Genomic DNA, 18,296 nt, shown 5'->3' on the forward strand with positions numbered 1-18,296 from the left:
CACCACCACTACTACTACTACTACTACTACTACTACTACTACTACTGTTATACTACCAATGCTGCTGCTTATTTTTTTTGGGGGGAAGGGGACTTAATTTTTTTAAATTTTCTTCCTCCAGATTTTATTACTTATATTTTTCGTTTTATTAACTAACGTAATCGAGAGAGAGAGAGAGAGAGAGAGAGAGAGAGAGAAAATTACGTAATTCTTCCCGCAGCTGAGGCGCCGCCCATGGCACACACTGCCTCCCCCCTCCCTCCTCTCTCTCTCTCTCTCTCTCTCTCTCTCTCTCTCTCTCTCTCTCTCTCTCTCTCTCTCTCTCTCTCTCTCTCATGATTACAGTGGAGGGAAAAGGTAATTTCTGTATCGAGAGAGAGAGAGAGAGAGAGAGACCGCAGTTCCTTTCACTACACTCCAAGAAGATAAATTTTTTAACACACACACACACACACACACACACACACACACACACACACACACACACCACACGACACACACACACACTTCATATCCCATTTCACTCACTTTCATTTTTTATTTAAACCTGGACACATTTATATCAACTTATCAATAGGGCATGATGATGTTTCAGCGGCTAAAGGTGGGCTCTTCCATGAGGGCACTTATTTCACAGCTTACCCCACACTCTTTATTCACAACATATAGAGCCGATTTCACAGTCCAACAAAGTGTCTTCGTAACAGCCCGAACCAAACTCTAGAATCCCATACAATCCAAAATGGGGAGGTCTTCGATGCCACACTAAATACACAAGACTTTTAGTTTAGTTTAATCAAATTTGTGAACTTAAATATAAACACCAGACACTATACACGGAAATTTCGAAGGCTCTGGTATTGGTTTGGGAGCTTACTAACCGATCATGGGGAACTGTGAAACTGGCCCATTGTCACAATGATATAGTTTGTCCCTGTGGCCCCCCTTTATGTATTGTATGTGGTCACTGCATGGGTCACTGTCACTAAAGGGGGTGCACGCAAGATCACGGGTGGGCGGATCTTAGGTATTAACCCGTCCGCTGCGATTGGCATGGATTTTGCCTTCACTGGTTACATATAATAGTCCCAGGTCTTTCTCTGCCTCTGTGGTGGATAGAGGAGTGTTTCCCATGTGGTATTGGTATGCTGGGTTTCCACTTCTAAGGTGCAGGACTTTGCATTTTTCTTCATTGAACTGTAGCATAATAGTCCCAGGTCTTTCTCTGCCTCTGTGGTGGATAGAGGAGTGTTTCTCATGTGGAATTGGTATGCTGGGTTTCCACTTCTAAGGTGCAGGACTTTGCATTTTTCTTCATTGAACTGTAGCAGCCACTTTTTGTTCCATACCTGCAGCTTGGTGAGGTCTTCTGGTAGGAAATCAGCAGTGAAGATATCAACACACCGGGTATTCAGGGCCATATTTTTAAACATTTCTGCGCCCAAGAACACGTAATTTACAAGTCTTTCGTGGGAGTTTAGGGCATTTCCAGTGGTACTTTTATGACCCTGGTGGTAGTCTGAGCCTTCTTCTGTACCGTGAACCTAAAAGAACACTCATTAGAACTCGATTAACCTCCTTTTCGGCCTTTGGAAATAGTTGCTGTGAGGGGTGGGAGCATCTGACTACCAACCTCAGGCCCGACGCGTCCATTTGACCTGACCTCCTCCTCCTCCTCCACCTCTTACCTTCTCTCCCCTCTCCCTTTTTTTCCTCCCCACTTCTCCCTCCTTCATCCTTCCTCCTCCCTAAGCTCTTAATATTTATCTCTTCATCTCCCTCTCTCCTTTTATCCTCCCTCTCCTCTTTTTCTTCTCCTCCTCCTCCTCCTCCTGACTCTCCCTCACATTCCTTCATCCCATATGTTTCTCCCTTCCTCACTTTTTTTCCTTCTCTCTCTCTCTCTCTCTCTCTCTCTCTCTCTCTCTCTCTCTCTCTCTCTCTCTCTCTCTCTCTCTCCACGTGGAAAGTTTATATATTGACGTTATAAAAATACGTGTTTCTCTCCTCCCCCTTCTCTCTCTCTCTCTCTCTCTCTCTCTCTCTCTCTCTCTCTCTCTCTCTCTCTCTCATAAATGTGATAGTAGAATGTTAGAAAACACGTCCATTTTCATAAACCAGACGTGAAAGACAGGCAAGTGACATACTCCCTCACTCACGTATTCGAAATTCTGCAGTAATGTTATCTTTACACACATTCTCTCTCTCTCTCTCTCTCTCTCTCTCTCTCTCTCTCTCTCTCTCTCTCTCTCTCTCTCTCTCTCTCTCTCCCAATTCACCTGGCGTATCAGTTTCATTAGCTGACCAACAGGTAAGATTTTTCACCGGTAAGGTACGAAGAGGAGGGAGAGAAGGAGGAGGAGGAGGGAAAGAAGGTTAACAAGTCCAGGTGGAGAGAAAAAAAGTAGCCAAGTGAAGGAGGGAGGGAAGAGTGGAGAGAAGGAGAGAGAGAAAAAAGCATCAGGTGTTAGATTTGATTAGATAAGCAACACACACACACACACACACACACACACACACACACACACACACACACACACACACACAGACTCACTTTCACCATCTCGTCACCTTCACGGCTGAGAGAACTTGTGAAGGTGTCTGAAAGAAACTAGACTAGCAGACACCATCAGTCAGTCAGCCTGTCAGTCCATTTATCAGTCAGTCAGTCAAGTTTGTCAGCCAGTCTCTCAGTCAGACAGCCAGTCAGGTAATCAGCCGGACAGTCAGCAAGTAGGTTTTTCAGTCAGTCAGTCAGTCAGTCAATCAGTTACTCAGCCAGTCACATTTAGTCAGTCAGTGTTAATCAGTCAGGCAGTAAAATTTAAGGTTTTCTGTCAATCAATCAGTCAATAAGTTAATCAGTCAGTCAGTCAGTCAGTTAGTCAGGGAAGAAAGGAAGAAAATGGGAAGAAAGTTCATTGCGTGTGTGCGTCCGTGCGTGCGTTGGGTCGTCCGTGCGTGGGTGTGTGACGTGTGTGTGTGTGTGTGTGTGTGTGTGTGTGTGTGTGTGTGTGTGTGTGTGTGTGTGTGTTCCCACGCTCTTCCTCCTCCTCAATCTCTTCCTTTTAGTCTCCACTATTATCGCCAATGTAACACTCTCTCTCTCTCTCTCTCTCTCTCTCTCTCTCTCTCTCTCCTGCCTGTCACAACTCCCGTTATCAGTGCCCTAAATCGAGAGAGAGAGAGAGAGAGAGAGAGAGAGAGAGATTTACACAGTACTACCTAAAACAGCAAAAATAAACGTTGTAAGGAGTTTCAAGGTTGGATCGTTTTATGCGTCTAGCCAAACCCATTAGAGAGAGAGAGAGAGAGAGAGAGAGAGAGAGAGAGAGAGAGAGAGCGCAAAAACAAGCGGTCAATCGGTCTAAAATTTATCGTGGACGGAAATGGAGAAAATGAGAGAGAGAGAGAGAGAGAGAGAGAGAGAGAGAGAGAGAGAAATGTTATACCTGTTTTGAATCGTAAGAAATAACCGAGATTCTTAACACCTGAGCTGGCAGATTGTCGTTCTTCTTATTTTATTATTATTATTATTATTATTATTATTATTATTATTATTATTGCTGTTGTTATTATGATTATTGTTCTACAGAAAAGGAAGGAAAGTTTTGTCATCGGAGTAAAAGACGAGAGAGAGAGAGAGAGAGAGAGAGAGAGAGAGAGAGAGAGAGAGAGAGAGATACTGATACTTTTGGTGAGTTCCGAGTTTGTGTGTGTGTGTGTGTGTGTGTGTGTTCTACTGAAGCTTGCGACAGCGGAAGTGATCAATGTTCTCTGTCATCTCCCCCTCCTCCTCCACCACATCCTCCTCCTCCTCCTCCTTCTCCTCCTCCTCCTGAAATAGCCAGCTGTCGTTTTTCTCTTTTTCTCTCCCAAGTTTTGACAAAAGACCAAAGTTGTCCACTAGAGAGAGAGAGAGAGAGAGAGAGAGAGAGAGAGAGAGAGAATCCATACCATAAGTCTGTTTTTCTTTACGTCCCCAATATAACCACAACATAAGGGGTTGAGGAAGGGATGGGGAGGGGAGGAGGAGTATGAGGGAGGGAGGGAGGGGCGTGGACATGTGCGTGTGTGTGGAGAATTTTAGACATGGGAGGAAGGGAGAGTAACGGGGAGGGGAGGAAAAGGGGAGTGGGAGAAGCATAGGAAGGGGAAGGAAAACGGTCGAGAAAGAGGGGAGAGGAGGGAAAGAAGAAGAGTGGAGAGAGAGGGTTCGGGGAGATGAGAAGGAAGAGAAAAGGGAGAGAAAAAGAAAGAGGGGAGTAGGGGAAAACAAGGAAAAAGAAGGAAAACGGTCAGAAAGAGGGGAGAGGAGGGAAAGAAGAAGAGCGGCGAGAGAGGGTTCGGGGAGATGAGAAGGAAGAGGAGAGGGAGAGAAAAAGTGAGAGGGGTAGAGGAGTAAGGAGGGGAGAGGAAATTATTGTCACCCTCCTCCTCCTCCTCCTCTTCCTCTTCTTCCTCCTCCTCTGCTTCAGCCTCCTTATCTTCTTCCCACTCACTCCAGGTTATCTCATCCTCCTCTTCTTCGTCCTCCTCCTCCTCTGCATCTGCCTCCTCCTCTCCCCACTATCTTCTTTCCTCCTCCTCTCTTATCTACTCCATTTCTTCTTTCCTCCCACTCACTCCAGGTTATCTCCTCTTCTTCGTCCTCCTCCTCCTCCTCTTCCATCCAACTTGCAAGAAATTCCTAACTTCGCAAGAGAGAGAGAGAGCATGCCATAACATAGACAGCAAGCATATAAAGGAGGAGGAGGAGAGGGGAGAAGGAAAAATGTAAGTAGGAAGAGGAAGAACAGGAGGAGGAAGAGTAATAGGAAAAGAATGAGAAAAGGAGAAAATTGAAAGGAAGGGGAAAGAGGATGAGAGGGAGAAGAAGAATGGAAGTGGAGGAAACCAAAGAGGATTAGCCTAAGAAGGACGAGGAGGAGTGATTAGAGAAAAAAAAAGGTTGAGGAGGAGGAGAAGAAGGAAAAGAGAGTGAGGACGGTTGAGGAGGAGGAGAAGAAGGAAAAGAGAGTGAGTACGGTTGAGGAGGAGGAGGAGGAAAGGAAAAGAAAGGTTTGAGGAGGAGGAGAAGGAAAAGAAAGGGTTGAGGAGGAGGAAGGAGAAGAGGAAAGGAAAGGAAAGGGTTGAGGAGGAGGAGGAAAGGAGGAGAAGGAAAAGAAAGAGTGGAGGAGGAGGAGGAAAGGAAAAGAAAGAGTGAGGAGGAGGAGGAAAATGAGGAATGGAAAATAAAGAGTTGAGGAGAAAGAAGGAAAGGAGAGAATGTGAAGGAAAGGAAGACTGAAGGAGGTGGCGAAGGTGTTGAAGGAGGAAGAGGAGGAGGAAAGGAGAGGAAGTGGAGGAGGGAGGGAGGAGGAACGTAATGGCTTGGGGTCCCTTGGTCTGTTCACCTTTGCACCACGTGTTAGAGAGAGAGAGAGAGAGAGAGGGGACATAGGTTTTTCCTCCCCCTCTCTCTCCTTCCCTCTACTATTGTACTATAATTACTCCTCTACCGTACTGAACCTCTCTCTCTCTCTCTCTCTCTCTCTCTCTCTCTCTCTCTCTCTCTCTCTCTCTCTCTCTCTCTCTCTCTCAGATATTTCCTTCATTTCTCTCTCTCTCTCTCTCTCTCTCTCTCTCTCTCTCTCTCTCTCTCTCTCTCTCTCTCTCTCTCTCTCTCTCTCTCTCTCTCTCTCTCTCTCATTCTTGGGTAGCTGCTTCCTTCGAAAGAGAGAGAGAGAGAGAGAGAGAGAGAGAAAGAAAGAAGTTCGGTTGTTATCAGTTCTGTAATATATCCTTTGTTTCTGGTGATGATGGTGGTGGTGGTGGTTGTAGTGGTAGCCTTCCCAAAAGAATAGTGGTAGTATTGGTGGTGATGATGGTTGTAGTGGTGGTGGTGGTGGTTGTAGTGGTAGCCTCCCCAAAAGAATAGTGGTAGTATTGGTGGTGATGATGGTTGTAGTGGTGGTGGTGGTGGTAGTGGTAGCCTCCCCAAAAGAATAGTGGTAGTATTGGTGGTGATGATGGTTGTAGTGGTGGCGGTGGTGGTAGTGGTAGCCTCCCCAAAAGAATAGTGGTAGTATTGGTGGTGATGATGGTTGTAGTGGTGGCGGTGGTGGTAGTGGTAGCCTCCCCAAAAGAATAGTGGTAGTATTGGTGGTGATGATGGTTGTAGTGGTGGTGGTGGTGGTAGTTTCCTCAAAAGAATAGTGGTAGTGTTGGTGGTGATGATGGTTGTAGTGGTGGTTGTGGTAGTTTCCTCAAAAGAATAGTGGTAGTGTTGGTGGTGATGATGGTTGTAGTGGTGGTTGTGGTAGTTTCCTCAAAAGAATAGTGGTAGTGTTGGTGGTGATGATGGTTGTAGTGGTGGTAGTGGTAGTTTCCCCAAAAGAATAGTGGTAGTGTTGGTGGTGATGATGGTTGTAGTGGTGGTTGTGGTAGTTTCCCCAAAAGAATAGTGGTAGTATTGGTGGTGATGATGGTTGTAGTGGTGGTGGTGGTAGTGGTAGTTTCCTCAAAAGAATAGTGGTAGTGTTGTTGTTGGTGGTGGAAGTGGTGATGATGGTGGTGTTGGTAGACTCCCAGAAAGAATAGTGGTAGTATCGGTGGTGATGATAGTGGTAGCTTTTCAGAATGGTGGTGACGTGATTGCGGTGACCTTGAACAGCTGACCGTGGTGACGTCATTACTTTCCTCCTCTTCCTCCTCTCCTTCCTCCCCTTACTAGTCTAGACCTTTTCCTTCCTTCTCACCTTCGTTCTTCTTCCTCTCCTTCGTTCTTCCTCCTCTTCCTCCTCTCCTTCGTTCTGCCTCCTCTTCCTCCTCTCCTTCGTTCTTCCTCCTCCTTCGTTCCTCTTCATCCTCCTCTCCTTCGTTCTTCCTCCTCTTCCTCCTCTCCTTCGTTCTTCCTCCTCTCCTTCGTTCTTCCTTCTCTCCTTCGTTCTGCCTCCTCTTCCTCCTCTCCTTCGTTCTTCCTTCTCTCCTTCGTTCTGCCTCCTCTTCCTCCTCTCCTTCGTTCTTCTTCCTCCTCTCCTTCGTTCTTCCTCCTCTTCCTCCTCTCCTTCGTTCTTCCTCCTCTTCCTCCTCTCCTTCGTTCTTCCTCCTCTCCTTCGTTCTTCCTCCTCTTCCTCCTCTCCTTCGTTCTTCCTCCTCTTCCTCCTCTCCTTCGTTCTTCCTCCTCTCCTTCGTTCTTCCTCTTCCTCCTCTCCTTCGTTCTTCCTCTTCTTCCTCCTCTCCTTCGTTCTTCCTCCTCCTCCTCCTCTCCTTCGTTCTTCCTCCTCTTCCTCTTCTCCTTCGTTCTTCCTCCTCTTCCTCTTCTCCTTCGTTCTTCCTCCTCTTCCCCCTCTCCTTCGTTTTTCTTCCTCTTCTTTCTCCTCTCCTTCGTTCTTCCTCCTCTTCCTCCTCTCCTTCGTTCCTCTTCTTCCTCCTCTCCTTCGTTCTTCCTCCTTTTCCTCCTCTCCTTCGTTCTTCCTCTTCTTCCTCTCCTTCATTCTTCCTCCTCTTCCTCCTCCGTTCTTCCTCCTCTTTCTCCTCTCCTTCCTCATCATCCCTTCCTTCCCTTCCTCCATTTTCTACTCCACTTTTTTTCTCTCCTCTCCCTCCTCATCTTCCACTTCCTCCACCTCTTCCTCTTCCTCCATCTTCTCTAATTCTCCTTTCTTCCTCTCTAGTTTTCCTCCACCTTTCCATTCTTCTCTCTCCTCTCCTCCCTACCTCCCCCCTCTCCCTTCATCTCCCGCCCTCCCCTTTCTCTCCATCTCTCCTTTAAGGGTACAACACCTTCAGGCTTCCCTCCACCGAAGAGAGAGAGAGAGAGAGAGAGAGAGAGAGAGAGAGAGACTAACTTTCAAAATTATCTCACTTTTTTTCCCCTTTATTTTTACATCTTATAGTGCAATCATTCTCTCTCTCTCTCTCTCTCTCTCTCTCTCTCTCTCTCTCTCTCTCTCTCTCTCAAACAAAAAGGAGGAGAAGGACGGAGAATGCTAAGATATTTATACCATGCAGGAGAGAGAGAGAGAGAGAGAGAGAGAGAGAGAGAGAGAGAGAGAGAGAGAGAGAGAGAGGCCTCTGTTTGCCTGCTCTTTGCTGTCTCTGTTTATCTTTCTCTCTTTCTTTATCTCTTGTTTGTCTTCATTTCTTTCGTGGCTAAGGAAAAGTAGTTCATGACCTCTCTCTCTCTCTCTCTCTCTCTCTCTCTCTCTCTCTGTGCAGGTGTTGAAATGAAGGTCAAAACAGGTCAGGTGCAGTTGTGTGACTTCTTTCTTACCTAACAGTGTGTGTGTGTGTGTGTGTGTGTGTGTGTGTGTGTGTGTGTGTGTGTCTCATTTTCTGTGTGTGTCTGTGTCGTTTTATGTGTGCGTGTGTTTTTTTTTTTTTTTTTTTTTGTGTGTGTGTGTGTTGTTTTCTGTGTGTGTGTGTGTGTGGTGTTTTCTGTGTGTGTGTGTGTGTGTGTGTGTGTGTGTGTGTGTGTGTGTTTTTCTGTGTGTGTGTGTGTGTGTGTGTGTGTGTGTGTGTGTGTGTGTGTGTGTGTGTGTGTTTTGCCCCTATTACAAAAGGATATACATTCCCCCGAGGCAGTACAAAGAAGAATGACAATGATCCAAGGACTCAAGAACTTGTATAAAGAAAATAACTCCGAAAAACTTGACTTACATTCCTTGGAGGGACGTAAGCTGCGAGGTGATGTAATTGATGTTTTGAAAAAGTTGAAGAGATTAATAACGACGATTTAGGTAAAGTGCTTGTATTAAAAGAGATGAAGGGACGCGCAACAGTGGGTATAAGCTTCATAAATTCAGGTTCAGGAAGGAGATAGGCAAGAACTGGTGCACGAACAGGGTGGAGGATGAGTGGAACAAACTGAGCAAATATTTAGTCAAGGCAAACACAATGGAAAGCTGTTAGGTTAGGATAGGTTAGGTTAGGCTAGGTTAGTTTAAATTAAGATAGGTTAAGTTAGGTTAGGTTAGGTTAGGTTGGGTTTAAGTTAGGCTAGGTTAAGTTTGGTTAGGTTAGGTTACGTTAGGTTAGGTTAGGTTAAGTTAGGTTAGGTTAGGGTTAGGTTTGGTTAAGTTAGGTTAGGTTGGGTTTAAGTTAGGCTAGGTTAAGTTTGGTTAGGTTAGGTGGTTAGGTTAGGTTAGGTTTGGTTAGGTTAGGTTAAGTTAGGTTAGGATAGGTTACGTTAGGTTAGGTTGTTAGGTGGTTAAGTTAGGTTAGGTTAGGTTAGGTTAGGAACTCAGATGATGAATACCAACTCTCAGGAGCCGCCATGTGTAGCCCGTCTGGCATAGTCTCCTTATAACCATGAATCGTGCCTAACGTTTTATGAAATTGTTGAAGTTAATTACCGCTATTACTACTTCTATACCTACTTTACCACCACAATTACTTATATACTACTACTACTGTGTGTAGTTGTTGATTTATTTTACATGATATTTATTTATTTATTAATTTTCTGTTTTCGTTGAATTTAATTTTCGTTCCTTTTTCAGATTTGGAAGTTAAGAGGACAAAAATCGCTTCAACGAGGCCCTTCAGTGAGTCGCAGGTGAGAGAGAGAGAGAGAGAGAGAGAGAGAGAGAGAGAGAGAGAGAGAGAGAGAGCGTATAACAGGAAGAATTAGGAGCTGAGGATGAGGGGAATAAAGAGAAAGAAAAAAGGAAAATGTAACAAAAACTAGACTGGCTGGGGGTCGCGGAGGAGAAGGAAGGAGGAGGAGGAGGTGCGAGGGTTGTGAGGGGGGCCGGAAGTGGTCGGTTTCGTGGCCCCCTCCCATCTCTCTCTCTCTCTCTCTCTCTCTCTCTCTCTCTCTCTCTCTCGAGAGAGAGAGAGAGAGAGAGAGAGAGAGAGAGAGAGAGAGAGAGAGAGAGAGAGAGAGAGAGAGAGAGAGAGAGAGAGAGAGAGATAATCGATCATTTACCTGTGAAAAGAAGAAAGCACTAAATGGTTACACACAGCTCTTCACAAACTCGTTAAAAGCCACAAATACAACCTTATAGGCAAGTCCCGGGCCATAGGTAAACCACAGGTGTACTGCAGATGAAAGGTAAAGTGCAGGGAAAGTGCTGAATCTATCCACAGACTGACGAGACTTGCCAATGAAAGAACGGATGTAAGGTAAAGTGTAGGGAAAGTGCTGAATCTATCCGCAGACTGACGAGACTTGCCAGTGAAAGAACGGACATGTACCTATAACATTTGCACCCGCCGCCGTCTAGTGCGAGTCGGCCACCAACCAGTCGCACTATAATATCACCGCTACTCGCATAATAGCGATTTTTTCTCGCATAAAACGAATACTTGCCTCATTTAGGTTAGTCGTATTTGAGCGAATTCGCATATATCGAATACCCAGTGTACTGACTATTCGTCCAAGTGTTATCAGGAAAATCTTTTAAAGCTGTTACACGTAAGCGATAACCCAACAGTTTTAAAAGATAACATTAAAGCAAGGTAAGCTAATAAATGGTGTCACTTTAAATTATTATTAGTGTTGTTGTTGTTAAACGTTTAGAGGTGTTAAATTACAAATGGTATATATATGCGACTCCAACTCTTTTACGATACGTGTGCTGTTGTGTGGCTGGGTGTGGTGTGGCATGGTGTGTGGTGTGGCTGGGTTTGATTTACCTACCCCTATACTGCAGAAGAGGGGAAGGGGAAGGGGGAGGGAGTGGAGTTGGAATCAGAGTCGCAACCTTAAAATTTCATGGAGTCGGGAGTCGAATTTTGAGTCGCAACCTTAAAATTTCATGGAGTCGGGAGTCGAATTTTGAGTCGCAAACTTAAAATTTCACGGAGTCGGAGGCGAAGTCGAATATTTCATGGAGTCGGAGTCGAATTCTTTTATATCCGATTCCACACCCATGTTTAGGAGGCTGACAAAGAACAATTAAGGATGAATGAATAAAAAAAAACAAAAGAAATAGTCAAAATAGCGCAATCGGCCACGAACGCAACAACACAAGGGACAAAGGAGGAACTAGATTTTTAAAGTACTAAGGTTCGTACAGCACAATAAAAGACAGGTAAAGGGGAAGGTAGACAGGTAGGCAGGAAGGTAAAAGGTAGGTTGGTGGGTAACGCTGACAGGTAAAGGGAAGTGAATGAAGACTATACAAGGTCAAGGTGAGCGCTAATTTGCAGGTAAGCGTTTTATTGATGGTGTTACGGTCAGAGAGAGAGAGAGAGGTTCTTCAGGTAACGTGTGCTGAAAGAGTTACGAGAAGAGGAAGAGGAGGAGGAGGAGGAGGAAGAAGAAGAGGAAGAGGAGGAGGAGGAAAAAGAAGAGGAAGAGAGTGATGAGATGATTCCAGATAATTCTCTCTCTCTCTCTCTCTCTCTCTCTCTCTCTCTCTCTCAAAAGAATTCCCCACAACTTGTCGATATAGGTGGAATTTCCTCGCTTCCACTTTCTTCCACTTTAGAGAGAGAGAGAGAGGTGAAGGTAATTTTCCTCCATAATCCTAACCACAACATTACGGAAGCCTAGAGAGAGAGAGAGAGAGAGAGAGAGAGAGAGAGAGAATGACAAAAGTAAGTAATAGTGATGGGTTGGCGGAACACACACACACACACACACACACACACACACACACACACACACGGAGGATTGGATAATATTTTCTTCCCATTTTTATTTTTATATAATTTCTTTCATCGTTATTTTTTATTCTCATTGTTTGACCAGATAATTTGTTAATGTTTTTTTTTCGTGCTTAACTTCTTTTTTTTATCTATATTTATACGGAAAATATTGAAGGAAAGAGGAAGGAAGAGAAAGGGAAGAATGGAAATCAGATACAAGAAAAGGTCAGGACGAAAAAGAAGGAAAGAGAAGAGAAAGAAGGAAAGAAGGAAGGAGAAAAAACAATGGGAAGGAAGAAAAAAAGGAAGGAGAGGAGAAAGAACAGTAGGAAGGAAGAAACGGAGGAATAAGGAAGAATTGACGAAAGGAAAGAGGAAATGTCATCAAAGAAAGGGAGGATGAGGGAGAGAGAAAGGAAGGAAGGAAGAAAGGAAATAAGGAAGGAGGAAGAGAGAAACTAAAATGAAGAGAAAACATGAGGAGGGAAGAGAGGGAGAATCAATGAGGGTTTAAAAGGGAGAAAGGAAGGAAGGAAGAAAGGAAATAAGGAAGGAGGAAGAGAGAAACTAAAATGAAGAGAGAACATGAGGAGGGAAGAGAGGGAGAATCAATGAAGGTTTAAAAGGGAGAAAGGAAGGAAGGAGGTGGAAAAAAAGGAAGAGAAAGGGGACTGTCTTGCATCACCTGTGTCCACGCATCACAGGTAACCTTCCTCTTCTACCTTCCTTCCTTCCTTCCCTTCTTCGCTTCCTTCCTCCTCCCATCTTCTTCTCTCCTCCTCTCTCCTCCCTTTCTTCCTTCCCTCCCTCCCTTCTTCGCTTCCTTCCTTCCTTCCATCTTCTTCCTTCCTTCCCTCCTTCGTTTCCTTCCTTCCTTCCCTCCTTCCTTCCTTTCCTATTTCTTCCTTCCCTCCTCCTCCTCTCTCTCCCTCCCTCCCTCCTCTCTCTCTCTCTCTCTCTCTCTCTCTCTCTCTCTCTCTCTCTCTCTCTCTTCCTCTCTCTCTCTCTCTCTCTCTCTCTCTCTCTTCCTTCCTCTCTCCTCTCATCTTCACCTCTCTCTCTCTCTCTCTCTCTCTCTCTCTCTCTCTCTCTCTCTCTCTCTCTCTCTCTCTCTCTCTCTCTCTCTCTCTCTCTCTCTCTCTCTCTCTCTCTTTATTTATTTTCATATATATAGTATCTCGATTTCTAAGTAGCAGCAGCAGCAGCAGCAGTAGTAGTAGTAGTAGTAGTAGTAGTAGTAGTAGTAGTAGTAGCGGTAGTAGTGTTAAATTACCAAGGAAAATATTTACCGCAGGGAGACAAACAAGACAAGTAACTATGATATTTTCCTTCTCTCCCCTCCTCCCTTTCCTCCCCTTCCTCCCTCCCTTCCCTTCCCTCGCTGGCTCCTCACACACATCTGTTCTCATCTCCTCCTCCTCCTCCCTCTCATCTGTCCATCACACCTGGAGGGAGATGAAAGGGAGGATAGGGAGACGGAGAAGGAGGTGGAGGAGGAGGAAAAAAAGGGAGAGAGAAGTTAGTAGAGAGAGAGAGAGAGAGAGAGAGAGAGAGAGAGAGAGAATCCTTGCCTTGCCATTGCTCCACTTATTGGTGATTAGAGGAGGAGGAGGAGGGAGAAAAAGGAAGAGCATAGAAGGAAGGAGAAGGAAGAGAAGAAAACATGGAAACATAAAACGACAGGCAACAGAAAACTAACTGATTACGAGGTTGAATCTGCTTGACAATCTCACCTACATAGATTTCAATGCCCGTAAAGCAGATCAAAACAGCTTCTCTTATCCACTTCCTCCTCCTCCTCCTCTCTATTGCATCTTATCTTCCTTCCTTCTGTTCTTATCCTATTCCTTTCTTCGTACGTTCATATTACTCTTGACGCAAAACAGTGACGGACATTTGCGATTTTGAAAGGATTTGATTTATTTTTCGCACTCCCGAAATTGACCTATCTTTCGGCCACTCCTCTGAGCTTTTTGTAGGAGCAGCGAGTAGCGGGATTTTTTTTATTATTGTTTCCTTTTTTTTTGCTCGAACTGAAAAAAAAAAAACTACTGCGGATGACTCGGTTTGAAGGGAAAAACTACCAAGGTCTGCACTACATCGCAACGCCTGAATCGCTACACCGTTACTTCTGGTTCTTGAGAGGGCATAGAAAGCATCACTCTTAAAAATCTTAATAACAGGCATAAAGGAGTCAGAGGGGGGATGAGTAGGAGGAATATGCCCAGAATCGTCCAGAGTGGAAGTTCAGGAAGAGAAAAAGGTGGTAAAGAGAAAGAAAAGAGAAAAGAGTGAAAACTTGCAGTGAACGACGAGGAGGAGAAAGAGAAGAAGATGGTAAAGAGAGAGAAAAGAGAGAAAAGAAAGAGAAAACTTGCAGTGATCGACGAGGAGGAGGAAAAGAAGGAGGTGATAAAAAGAAATCTCCTCCTCCTCCTCCTCCTCCTCCTCCTCTTCCGATTCATCTTCCTTTTCATTCCATCCACCTGCTCCTCCTCCTCTTCCTCCTTTTCACCTCTCCATGTAAAGGGCAAAGCGGGGGGTAGCGTGAAGAGAGGAAGGTGGAGGAAGAGGAGGAGGAGGAGGAGGAGGGGTCGAAAGGGGGCAGGAAATGGTGGTCAAAAAATAAATAATGGCCCATTCCTCCCCCTCTTACCCCCCCCCCCCCTCCCCCCCCGCGTGGAGACAGACGGGGGTGAGTCACGAGAGGAGGAGGAGGAGGAGGAGGAGGAGGATTGGAAAAGGATTGCGTGGAATTTATTGACTCCAGTAACACTTTTGATTTCTTTTTTCTCCTCCTCCTCCTCCTCCTCCTTCTCCTTCTTCTTCCTCCTCCTCCTCCTCCTCTTGTACTTCCTCCTCCTCCTCCTCCTTTTGTTCTTCCTCCTCCTCCTTTTCCTCTTGTTAATCTTCCTCCTCCTCCTCCTCCTCTTGTACTTCCTCCTCCTCCTCCTCCTCCTCTTGTTCTTCCTCCTCCTCGTCCTCGTCCTCCGCCTCTCGTTCTTCTTCCTCGTCCTTCTCCTCCTCCTCTTGTTCTTCCTCCTCCTCCACTTGTTCCTCCTCCTCCTCCTCCTCCTCTTGTTCTTCCTCCTCCTCTTGTTCTTCCTCCTCCTCCTCCTCCTCCTGAAAGGGAAGGAAGCATCGCGTCTGGCCGTCACATCACAACAAAGAGACAAAAGCCTCCTCCTCCTCCTCCTCCTCCTCCTCCTCCTCGTCATCCTTAAACTCGTCCGCCCTTCCCAATCTTCATTAACTTCTCTCTCTCTCTCTCTCTCTCTCTCTCTCTCTCTCTCTCTCTCTCTCTCTCTCTCTCTCTCTCTCTCTCTCTCTCTCTCTCTCTCTCTCTCTCTCTCTCTCCTTCCTTCCCTCTCTCTCTTCTCTCCTTCCTTTTCTTATTTTCCAATCTTCGTTATTTTCTTCCTTACCTCCTATAACCTTTTTTTTCTTCCTTTTTTCCCCAATCTTTATTTTCCCTTCCATTTATTTTCTCTTCCTTATCCTTTCCCTTCTTGTCCATCCTTTCTCTTCCCTTCCCTTCCTTTCCCTTCCCTTCCCTTCCTCTAATTTCCTTTCTCATTTCCTGCCATTCCCTTCCCTTAACTTTCCTTCCCTTCCTTATCCCTTCCCTTCTTGCCCATCCTATCTCTTCCCTTCCCTTCCCTTCCTCTAATTTCCTTTCTAATTTCCTGTCATTCCCTTCCCTTACGACTCCTTCCCTTCCCTTAGCTTTCCTTCCCTTTGCTTACCCTTCCTTTCCCTTCTTGTCCATCCTATCTCTTCCCTTCCCTTCCTTTAATTTCCTTTCTAATATCCTGTCATTCCCTTCCTTTACGACTCCTTTCCTTCCCTTCCCTTCCCTTCCTTTCCTCTGCTTACACTTCCTTATCCCTTCCCTTCCTCTAATTTCCTTTCTCATTTCGTGTCATTCCCTTCCCTTACGACTCCTTCCCTTCCCTTAGCTTCCCTTCCCTATCCCTTAGCTTCCCTTCATTATCCCTTCCTTTCTTGTCCACCCTATCTCTTCCCTTCCCTTCCTCCACTTTCTCGTTTCCTGCCATTCCCTTCCCTTACGATTTCTTCCCTTCCCTTAGCATTCCTTCCCTCTGCTTGCCTCACTTTCCCCTCCATTCCATTCCCTTCCCTTCCCTTACCATTCCCTCTCTTCCCTATCCTTCCCTCCCTTCCCTTCCCCTCTTTTCTCTTTCCATTTCTCCCTCCACATTTCTTTCCCCTTCCTCCCCTTCCCTCCCCCTCCCCCCTTCCCTTCCCCTCTTTTCTCTTTCCATATCCCGCTTCCCCTCCCTTCCCTTCCTTCCCTCCCCTTCCCCTCCCTCCCCTTCCCTTCTATACACGTGTAGTTTCACCTGAGTCACGAAATAGGTAATTATTATAAAAAAAAACTTTCTTCCGCCTGTAGACGTTTCTTTTCCCATTGTTTGTTTGTTTGTGGGATGGTTTATGTGTTTGTTTTGTTGGTTTAATGTGTGTGTGTGTGTGTGTGTGTGTGTGTGTGTGTGTGTGTGTGTGTGTGTGTGTGATTTAATGTATTTTTTTATTTATGTGAATATTCTCCTTTACCGTCTCCTCTTCTTCTTCTTCTTCTTCTTCGTCTTTATCATCCTCCTTCTCCTAAACCTCCTCTTCTTCTGCTTCTTCTTCTTTATCCTCCTACTTCTCCTTCTCCAAAATCTCTTCTTCTTCTTCTTCTTCTTCTTCTTCTTCTTCTTCTTCTTCTTCTTCTTTATCCTACTCCTAAACCTTCTCCCTCCTATCGACTACCTTTTTCTCCTCTATTCCATTCTTACAGCACCTTACTTGTTCCTCTCTCCTCCTTCTCCTCCTCCTCCTCCTCCTCCTCCTCCTGCGGTATGGAGCGATGCACCTGTCTTGGCTGGCCTCATTAGCATGTTGGTTTGGGTATTGCTTCCTCCCAAGGTGAGAGTTTTTTCACCTCGGCGTTGTTTGCAGTTTGGGGAGAGAGGAGGCGAAGGAGGAGGAGGAGGAGGAGGAGGAGGAGGAGAAGAAGCAAGCAAGCAAAGGATGGTTTTAAATAAGGAGAGAGAGAGAGAGAGAGAGAGAGAGAGAGAGAATTTCCCCGCCCCTTTTGTCATATGTATCTTGATGTTTAAATATATATATATATATATATATATATATATATATATATATATATATATATAGAGAGAGAGAGAGAGAGAGAGAGAGACTGGTTACAGAGGATACTGAGGACCATTTGTCGAGTGTCCTTGAGAGAGAGAGAGAGAGAGAGGCACGCCCTTTTTAGATGAAAATGCGGATAACACGAAATTAGGACGAACCTTTAACGCCTCCTCCTCCTCCTCCTCCTCCCCCCTTTTCCACCATTATCTTCTTATCCTGATGCCTAATTACACCCCTTTATCCTCTCCTCCTCCTCCTCCTCCTCTTCTTCCTCTTCCTCCTCCTCCTCCTCCTCCTCCTCCACCTCTCCCTCTTCCTCCTCTTCGTAATGAATCCGATCCAGAGTCATGCGATCACCTGGTATGGAGAGAGAGAGAGAGAGAGAGAGACTAATAATTGATCATCGCACACATACCATAATCGATTCACCTGTGCTCTTTTTCTCTCTCTCTCTCTCTCTCTGAAGATTGGTTTGATTTAAATCAAATTATTTAAATCAAGTGAGTTAAATCGTAAAAAAGAGTAAAAAAATCATGATTTAGATCAAAATTAAGTATACTGTATTTAAAATGACAGGTGTTATATCAAGAGTAAAGTATCTAATGATTTAAGTGTGTATATATATATATATATATATATATATATATATATATATATATATATATATATATATATATATATATATATATATATATATATATATATATATATATATATATATATATATATATATATATATATATATATATATATATATATATATATATATATATAAAAGGAAGAAGGAAGAACATGTGAAGCAGTTGTAGAGCAGTTGCATTGATCCTGTAGTGGTCCTGTAGCAAGTCAGGCACCAGTGAATCATTGACATCTCTTGCAAGAAAAATATTCAACAGCATAAAAAAATAAAAATAAACTAATCCTATTATGATTTTTATGTGAAAAACTAATCTTGGGTAATGTATATTAAACTATGGTTTCCTTTAACATTGGCCAAGTTTAATACAAGAAAATGGCCTCATGAGACTGACGCAAATAATCAGTGGAAGGATTCATGAAAAAAAAAAAAGTCATTTGAATAAAAAAATCGATTTAAATTAAAGAAAAATCTGATTTAAATTAAATAAATCGATTTTTTAAAAATTAATCATGATTTTTTTCCAACGCTGCTCTCAGGTGTTTCAAGTGATCTTCCAAACTCAAATCAGTGTTACAAACTAAAAAAAAAACTAGGGTGTTTTTTTGTGTTGCAGAAATCAGTGTGTCAGGGAAGGTATGAATTCAGTGTTACTGCTATAAAAAAGAAGTAGTATTACAAGTGTTAGGAGTGCAGAGCTTGACGTGGTGTTGCAAAGTGTGTTCCAAAGTGTTTCAAGCGTTTCTGCGTCCCTCGAGTGTGATAAAAAGGGTTAAAAAGACGGTCCATTGTCCCTCAAGTGTATTGCGATTGTGTTACAAAGTGTTGCTAACGTGTCGACGAAGTGCTTGAAGTGTTGCCGTGTTTGTATTGGCTAAAGAGAGAGCAGAGGGAAAGTTGGAGGGAGGTGTGTTTCTCT

At 44.4% G+C, this 18,296-nt stretch overlaps 1 protein-coding gene across 2 annotated transcripts in view; it reads left to right on the forward strand.

The window, feature by feature from the left end:
- The window catches only part of LOC127000336 (rootletin-like), a 71,184-nt gene that overhangs the window by 23,512 nt on the left and 29,376 nt on the right, over positions 1 to 18,296 (forward strand). The window contains exon 2 of one of the 2 annotated variants that reach the window (XM_050863931.1): positions 9,486 to 9,541. The exons of the other annotated variant lie outside the window; for it this stretch is intronic. The gene's annotated coding sequence lies outside the window, so the exon portion shown is untranslated. The remainder of the gene's footprint in view (positions 1 to 9,485; positions 9,542 to 18,296) is intronic. 2 annotated transcript variants of the gene reach the window in all.

The sequence above is a fragment of the Eriocheir sinensis genome, chromosome 18 (assembly GCF_024679095.1).
Source record: "Eriocheir sinensis breed Jianghai 21 chromosome 18, ASM2467909v1, whole genome shotgun sequence".
NCBI lineage: Eukaryota > Metazoa > Arthropoda > Malacostraca > Decapoda > Varunidae > Eriocheir > Eriocheir sinensis.